Genomic DNA, 9,373 nt, shown 5'->3' on the forward strand with positions numbered 1-9,373 from the left:
GAAAGCTAGCACCCCGTTTCGTCGGTCCTTACCCTGTCATTTCCCGAATAGGACCTGTGGCATACCGTCTTGAGCTACCAGAATCCATGTCAGATATTCACAATGTGTTCCATGTGTCTCAACTCCGCAAATGTCTAAAAGTACCAGAAACCCGTATCGAGGCAGAAGCAATTCAGATTCAAAAAGATCTCCAGTACCGGGAAAAGCAGTGAAGATTCTCGACTCAGCAGTCAGAAGGACCCGCAATTCAGAAGTGAAGCTCTGTAAGGTCCAGTGGAGCAGAGATGGGGAAGAGGAAGCCACCTGGGAAAGTGAGGACTCTCTGAGGAAGGAATACCCTTACCTTTTCTCAAGCCCCGTCTGAATCTCGAGGGCGAGATTCCTTTAAGTGGGGTAGGTTTGTAACATCCCAAAATCCCAACCCAGGTTTGAAACCCTAACCCCCCCCCTAATCCCCCCCCCTTTTTGGTTTTATTCTTCTCCCTAACCCTACCCCTAGGTCACCCAATCATTTGCATATACTTAAACTGATTTGAAGCACCTCACATAGACCACATTTATCACCAAGTTCATTTAGAGAATTTTTGTTAAGAGAAAAAGAAACAAAATGACACAAAAGTAGAAAAGAAAAAGGAAATAATTAGAAAAAGAAAAGAAAAAGGAAATCCCTCTCCCCTCTCACGGCTGGGCCGACTTCCAGCCCAGCTCGCGCGCGCCCGCCTCCCTCCCCTCTCTTTCCGGCCCAGGCGGCCCAAACCGCGCGCCACTCCTGCCCGCTGACAGCCCGACCCCGCCCGTCAGCGCCCCGCCCCTCTCTCGCGCGCGCGGACCTCTCTCACTGGCAGACCGGTCCCACCGGTCAGCCGCTTCGTCATCCTCCCCGCATACGACGCCCGCCGTCCCTTCACCGCCGTCCTTCACCGCCGTCTCTTCATCGCCGTCTCCTCGCCGCACAGGGAAGTTTGGCACCGCTCCGTCCTCCTCCCCTTGACCAGCGTCCTCGCCAGTACTGCCCCGCCGTAGCGTCCCCTCGGCGGCGCTGTGCGCCATTAATGGCGGCACCGGGAAGCTCGCCGGAGTCAGGGAGCTCCACCGCTCCCCTCGCCCCCGCGCGCCTATAAAAAGCTCGCCCCGAGCCCCTTCTTCCTCGCACCAGCCTCGACCACCACCCTCCTCCCCTCGCCCGAGCCCAAGCCGCGAAGCGCCGTCGTCTTTCCCCTCTCCGGTGAGTCCATCCCCCTCTTCTCTCTCCCTCTCGGTTAGCCCAGCAAGCAATTGAGTTAGCCTAGCAGTTTCCTCACCTTGCCGCGAACACAATACACCCCTCCCCCACCTCGACGGCTCGCCCAGAGCTCACCGGCGGCAACCCCGCCGCGAAGCTCCGCCACCTCCCCGCGGGCAGCCTCCTCCCGACCTCCTCTGGCCAAATTAAGCCCACCTCTAGGTCCGCCATCCCCTCCCCGTGCTAAGGCACCTGCGCATTGCCCTAGAACCGGGCCACCGGCGGCAAACCGCCGCCGAGCTCACCGGCGGCCGGTCCTCCCCGCGGACGGCCGGTTCACCCCCCCCCCCCGTCAACCGTAACGCCGTTCCTTCTCTCCCTCCCCTCTCGCTGACAAGCGGGCCCCGCGCAACGCCGTCACCCCTCCCACGGCCGCGCCGTTTCCCCGCTCGTGGGCCGCCGCTGGGCCAAAAGCGCCTCAGCGCGCGCGCTCGCGCCCGGGGTGGGCCAAAATTCATGCCCCCGGCCCAGATAAGGGGAAATTCTTTCTCCTTTTTCCTTTCTACCCTTTTTTCCATTTAATTAGTATTCTTCAATATTTTATGCACCAAAAATTATCCAAATAATTTCTAAAGATCTCATACAACATTGATGTTAGAAAATGACACACTATAACTTGTAAATCCCTGTTGATGTATTGTTTTATTGCCTGTTTTCCTAGAAGAAGCGGGGATCGTTGATCCGGAACCCGTAGCCCCGGAAGAGGGACCAGAGCCCGAACTTCCGGAAGTAGGACTTCTGTGCCAGGAAAGCTTCGACGAAGGCAAGTCCATCCTTCCCTTGATGCATAAATTACCTATTCTCTCTACTACTGCCTAGGCCGGGGATCACGGGGGAATATTGCATTGTGAGTGAGAGATGGCCCGCATTAATATATACTTTCTGGATACGTAATGTGGTTGGGAAAGAAGGGCAAAGTGTGTCCCCTAATAAAGTCTCTTCTTGAAAAGTTTTGCGATGAAGGGTACTCACCCTCATCACCCTGGGAGTGGAATGATCAGGGACTCCCTGGTTTAGGGGAGGGCCTAAGGTGTTGGCTCAGCTGGTTTAGGCGTGAGCAGAAGGATTGTCCCCTCACATAAGGACCGGTTTGTCATTTTCACTACCTGTACTCCTTTGTCGTACAACCACTCGAGACTGTGTGGGCAGTCACTCAATCCGAACTCGTGCGGTCCAACCCCAGGGTTAAGAAGGCTGGGGAGCACCGGGAGGATAAGGAGGGGGAAAGTTTTGTCCGGTTTGGGCATGGTGGTGGCCTGACTCCTTCCGGATAACCGTTAAGGTTAGGATGCACGAATAAGGAAAGAGATCCGGCATTCGGGTCTCGCGACGGTGAGATCGCAGAAACCGGGCTAGTGGGTAAAGTGTACCCCTCTGCGCAGAGTTGAAATCTATTCGAATAGTCCGTGTCCACTGGTATGGATGGGTCTGGTATGGTATGGCAATTAGAACTGTCTCTCTAAATTTCTTAACAAGGTAAAATGGTGTGTTTAAATGGGTTTTGAGGAAGAAACAAAGTCACTGGAGCGGGAAGCTCAGTGATGGTTGAGTTTTTGGTTACTTATAATATCATGGGAAAACCTTCAAGCAACTGCCTCTCTCTAAGAAAATGATGAGTGACTACAACTCCACCAAATTGAGCATGTACATCATAGGTCTCTTTCTCTATACGGGAGCGGGGTGGGCTTGCGGAATACCTAGTGTATTCACCCAGTTTTATTTATGTCTTTCAGCAGCCGAGGACTTCTTTTCTGCTATGCTTGATTAAAGGGGGCTGTGTCTGCACCCAGTTCTGCCTGTGGCTTGGGCTAGTGTATTTTCCTACTACGCTTCTCTATTTTGCTCTCTCGAGCTTGTACCCCGGTATTGTAATAAATTTATCTAAACTCTGTACTATTTGAAGTAAGGAATGTGTTTACTAGCCTCCTAGGACTAGTAATTGTATCACATTTGAGTCCCAAAGGATCGGGACGCTTCATCTCACCTGACCATTCTATTTCCAATGTTTTTCTTGTAGATTCATTAGATTACAATTTGCTTTCTGTATCTCAATTGTGCAAAATGGGCTACAACTGTCTCTTTACTGATGTAGGTGTCACTGTCTTTAGAAGAAGTGATGATTCAATAGCATTTAAGGGTGTGTTAGAGGGTCAGCTATACTTAGTAGATTTTGATAGAGCTGAACTCGACACATGCTTAATTGCTAAGACTAACATGGGTTGGCTCTGGCACCGCCGACTAGCCCATGTTGGGATGAAGAATCTTCATAAGCTTCTAAAGGGAGAACACATTTTAGGACTAACCAATGTTCATTTTGAGAAAGACAGGATTTGTAGCGCATGCCAGACAGGAAAGCAAGTTGGAGCCCATCATCCACACAAGAACATTATGACGACCGACAGGCCGCTTGAGCTACTCCACATGGATCTATTCGGCCCGATTGCCTTCATAAGCATCGGCGGGAGTAAGTATTGTCTTGTAATAGTGGATGATTATTCTCGCTTCACTTGGGTATTCTTTTTGCAGGAAAAATCTCATACCCAAGAGACCTTAAAGGGATTCTTGAGACGGGCTCAAAATGAGTTCGGCTTAAGGATCAAGAAAATTAGAAGCGACAATGGGACGGAGTTCAAGAACTCTCAAATTGAAGGCTTCCTTGAGGAGGAGGGCATCAAGCATGAGTTCTCTTCTCCCTACACCCCACAACAAAATGGTGTAGTGGAGAGGAAGAATCGAACTCTATTGGACATGGCAAGAACCATGCTTGATGAGTACAAGACACCGGATCGGTTTTGGGCCGAGGCGGTCAACACCGCCTGCTACGCCATCAACCGGTTATATCTACACCGAATCCTCAAGAAGACATCCTATGAACTCCTCACTGGTAAAAAGCCCAATATTTCATATTTTAGAGTTTTTGGTAGCAAATGCTTTATTCTTGTTAAGAGAGGTAGAAAATCCAAATTTGGTCCTAAAACTGTAGAAGGCTTTTTACTAGGATATGACTCAAACACAAGGGCATATAGAGTCTTTAACAAGTCCTCAGGACTTGTTGAAGTTTCTTGTGACGTTGTGTTTGACGAGACTAACGGCTCTCAAGTAGAGCAAGTTGATCTTGATGAGATAGGTGAAGAACAGGCTCCATGCATCGCGCTAAGGAACATGTCCATTGGGGATGTGTGTCCTAAGGAATCCGAAGAGCCTCCACATGCACAAGATCAACCATCCTCCTCCACGCAAGCATCTCCACCAACCCAAGATGAGGATGAGGCTCAAGTTGATGAAGTTGAAGAACACAATGATGAGCCACCTCAAGACGACGGCAATGATCAAGGGGGAGATGCAAAGGATCAAGACAAGGAGGATGAACAACCAAGGCCGCCACACCCAAGAGTCCACCAAGCAATCCAACGAGATCACCCCGTCGACACCATCCTCGGCGACATTCATAAGGGGGTAACTACTAGATCTCGTGTTGCACATTTTTGTGAACATTACTCTTTTGTTTCCTCTATTGAGCCACACAAGGTAGAGGAAGCACTCCAAGATTCGGATTGGGTGGTGGTGATGCAAGAGGAGCTCAACAACTTCACTAGGAATGAGGTATGGCATTTAGTTCCACGTCCTAATCAAAATGTTGTAGGAACCAAATGGGTATTCCGCAACAAGCAAGATGAGCATGGTGTGGTGACAAGGAACAAAGCTCGACTTGTGGCCAAGGGATACTCCCAAGTCGAAGATTTGGATTTCGGTGAAACCTATGCACCCGTAGCTAGGCTTGAGGCAATTCGAATATTATTGGCCTATGCTACTTACCATGGCTTTAAGCTTTATCAAATGGACGTGAAAAGTGCCTTCCTCAATGGACCAATCAAGGAAGAGGTCTATGTTGAGCAACCTCCCGGCTTTGAAGACAGTGAGTACCCTAACCATGTCTATAAGCTCTCTAAGGCGCTTTATGGGCTCAAGCAAGCCCCAAGAGCATGGTATGAATGCCTTAGAGATTTCCTTATCGCTAATGGCTTCAAAGTCGGAAAGGCCGATCCTACTTTATTTACTAAAACTCTTGAAAATGACTTGTTCGTATGCCAAATTTATGTTGATGATATTATATTTGGGTCTACTAACGAGTCTACATGTGAAGAATTTAGTAGGATCATGACACAAAAGTTCGAGATGTCTATGATGGGGGAGTTGAAATATTTCTTAGGATTTCAAGTGAAGCAACTCCAAGAAGGCACCTTCCTAAGCCAAATGAAGTATACTCAAGACATTCTAAACAAGTTTGGAATGAAGGATGCCAAGCCCATCAAGACACCCATGGGAACCAATGGGCATCTCGACCTCGACACGGGAGGTAAGTCCGTGGATCAAAAGGTATACCGGTCGATGATAGGTTCTTTACTCTATTTATGTGCATCTCGACCGGATATTATGCTTTCCGTATGCATGTGTGCAAGATTCCAAGCCGACCCTAAGGAAGCTCACCTTACGGCCGTGAAACGAATCTTGAGATATTTGGCTTACACACCTAAGTTTGGGCTTTGGTATCCTAGGGGATCCACTTTTGATTTAATTGGTTATTCGGATGCCGATTGGGCGGGGTGTAAAATCAATAGAAAGAGCACATCTGGGACTTGCCAGTTCTTGGGAAGATCCTTGGTGTCTTGGGCTTCAAAGAAGCAAAATTCGGTCGCTCTTTCCACCGCCGAAGCCGAGTACATTGCCGCAGGCCATTGTTGCGCGCAATTGCTTTGGATGAGGCAAACCCTGCGGGACTACGGTTACAAATTAGCCAAAGTCCCTTTGCTATGTGATAATGAGAGTGCAATCAAGATGGCGGATAATCCCGTCGAGCATAGCCGCACTAAACACATAGCCATTCGGTATCACTTTTTGAGGGATCACCAACAAAAGGGAGATATCGAGATTTCTTACATTAATACTAAAGATCAATTAGCCGATATCTTTACCAAGCCACTTGATGAACAAACTTTTAACAAACTTAGACATGAGCTCAATATTCTTGATTCGCGCAATTTCTTTTGCTAACTTGCACACATAGCTCATTTATATACCTTTGATCATATCTCTTTCATATGCTATGACTAATGTGTTTTCAAGTCTATTTCAAACCAAGTCATAGGTGTATTGAAAGGGAATTGGAGTCTTCGGCGAAGACAAAGGCTTCCACTCCGCAATTCTCCCTTCGCCGTCACTTCAAGCAACTCTCCATTCTTGGGGGAGAAAGCATGAGCACCAAGCAAAAGGACTCCATCTTTGGTATAATCTTCACTCATTTGTTTTTGACCAAAGAGGGAGAAAGCACTTGGAGGGCTCTAATGATTCCGTTTTTGGCGATTCATGCCAAAGGGGGAGAAAGTATGAGCCCAAAGCAAAAGGACCGCACCACCACCAATTTCAAAAACTTAGTTTTTCAAAAGAGTATTTTCAATTGATATCCTATTGTGTTCAAAAGGGGGAGAAAGTAGTATTTCAAAAATGATATATCAAAACTCTCTTGAACACTAAGAGGTGGATCTCATTTAGGGGGAGTTTTGTTTAGTCAAAGGAAAAGCATTTGAAACAAGGGGAGAAAATTTCAAATCTTGAAAATGCTTTGCAAAATCTTATTCATTTACCTTTGACTATTTGCAAAAGAACTTTGAAAAGGATTTACAAAAGGAGTTTGCAAAAACAAAACATGTGGTGCAAGCGTGGTCCAAAATGTTAAAAACGTAGAAGCAATCCATGCATATCTTGTAAGAATTTATATTGGCTCGATTCCAAGCAACCTTTGCACTTACATTATGCAAACTAGTTCAATTATGCACTTCTATATTTGCTTTGGTTTGTGTTGGCATCAATCACCAAAAAGGGGGAGATTGAAAGGGAATTAGGCTTACACCTAGTTCCTAAATAATTTTGGTGGTTGAATTGCCCAACACAAATAATTGGACTAACTAGTTTGCTCTAGTGTATAAGTTATACAGGTGTAAAAGGTTCACACTTAGCCAATAAAATGATCAAATATTGGATTCAACAAAGGAGAAAAGGGACAACCGAAGGCACCTCTGGTCTGGGGGCACCGGACTGTCCGGTGTACACCGGACAGTGTCTGGTGCACCACCGGACAGTGTCCGGTGCATCAGAGGACTCCAACTTAAACTTGCCACCTTCGGGAATTTCCAGAGGCACTCGCGCTAAAATTCACCGGACTGTCCGGTGTACACCGGACAGTGTCCGGTGCTTCAAGGAAGAGCGGCCTTCGGAACTCGCCAGCCTCGGGATTTCACGAAGGTTGCTCCGCTATAATTCACCGGACATGTCCGGTGTGCACCGGACTGTCCGGTGCATCCTCGGAGCAACGGCTACTTCGCGCCAACGGCTACCTGCAACGCATTAAATACGCGCGCAGCGCGCGCAGAAGGCAGGTGCGCCCATACCGGCGCACCGGACAATGAACAGTTCATGTCCGGTGCGCCACCGGACATCGAGGCGGGCCCAGAAGTCAAAACTCCAACGGTTAGATTCCAACGACACTAGTGACGTGGCTGGGGCACCGGACATGTCCGGTGCGCCATCGAACAGACAGCCTCCACCAACGGTCAAGTTTGGTGGTTGGGGCTATAAATACCCCAACCACCCCCACATTCATGGCATCCAAGTTTTCCAGCTTCCAACCACTATACAAGAGCTAGCATTCATTTAAAAGCACACCAAAAGAGATCGAATCCTCTCCCAACTTCACACAAAGGCTTAGTGACTAGAGAGAGTGATTTGTAGTGTTCATTTGAGCTCTTGCGCTTGGATCGCTTCTTTTCTTTCGCATTCTTTCTTGTGATCAAACACTCACTTGTAATTGAGGCAAGAGACACCAATTGTGTGGTGGTCCTTGCGGGAAGTTTGATTCCCAAGTGATTTGAGAAGAGAAGCTCACTCGGTCCGAGAGACCGTTTGAGAGAGGGAAGGGTTGAAAGAGACCCGACCTTTGTGGCCTCCTCAACGAGGAGTAGGTTTGCGAGAACCGAACCTCGGTAAAACAAATCCGCGTGTCACACTCTTCATTTGCTTGCGATTTGTTTTGCACCCTCACTTGCGGACTCGTTTATATTTCTAACGCTAACCCGGCTTGTAGTTGTGTTTATATTTGTAAATTTCAGTTTCGCCCTATTCACCCCCCCTCTAGGCGACTATCACGATTATCCTGGTTCGGGCTACTCGTGGCCCTACTTCCAGCAGAGGAGATGAGGCTCGTATTACTTGCACCTTGGTGCCTGTAGTAGGGGTTTACAAGCATAGCGGGAGAGGGTAAGTCCCCAAGTCTCTAGAGATGATTGAGGCAAGTGCTAATATCTAAGACAAAGTGAGAAAACAAGAACTCGTCTACGGGTGTCGCTCTGCGTAGATGTCCCCCCTCCCTTGTGGAGGGTCCCCTGCCCTATTTATACACCCAGGGGAGCGCCCTTGGTGAAGCCAGGTCTTGTATTTTGAAGGAGAGATGCCCTGACGCCTGACGTGACGGCAGACCGTGCAGTAGATTCGCGCCTGCTCACTTCCCGTAGAGAGCCAAGGCCAAGGGATCGTCCGTACGCCTGACCTCCCGAGGGAGGGGCCACCCACGCTGTAGTGGTTGTAACAATGCCAGTATATGGGCCAAGGGCCGCTTACAGGGTACGTCATCGTCCTGGCGTGCGATGACGTCGAGATTCTCTGCAGCATCCATTGAGATAAGAGCCTTTGTTTAGTTGATGCGGAAGTCTTCCCGAGGTGCTAGCCGAGCCATCTCTCGACATGCGCTATAGTCGGGCGGAGTGGCTGCCTGTGGGCCTCGTGGCGTAGTCGTTGGCCGAGGCTGAGCTCGGGCGAGGCGGAGAGCTTGTCCGAGGGCTGAGCTTGGGTTGGGCGAGGCGGAGTACTCGAAGACTCGCCTGCTAGGCTTGTCGTATTTAGGCGTCCCATCGAAGGGTGCCAGGCGGCGTACGCACTGTTTGGCATAGGCGTAATCATACCGCTATGTTTAGATGTGATCGTTGTCTTATCCACCACTATGCTCCGCTGCCACAGCGTGGTTTGGCACATGCATTAAAT

This window comes from Zea mays, chromosome 4, assembly GCF_902167145.1.
Source record: "Zea mays cultivar B73 chromosome 4, Zm-B73-REFERENCE-NAM-5.0, whole genome shotgun sequence".
NCBI lineage: Eukaryota > Viridiplantae > Streptophyta > Magnoliopsida > Poales > Poaceae > Zea > Zea mays.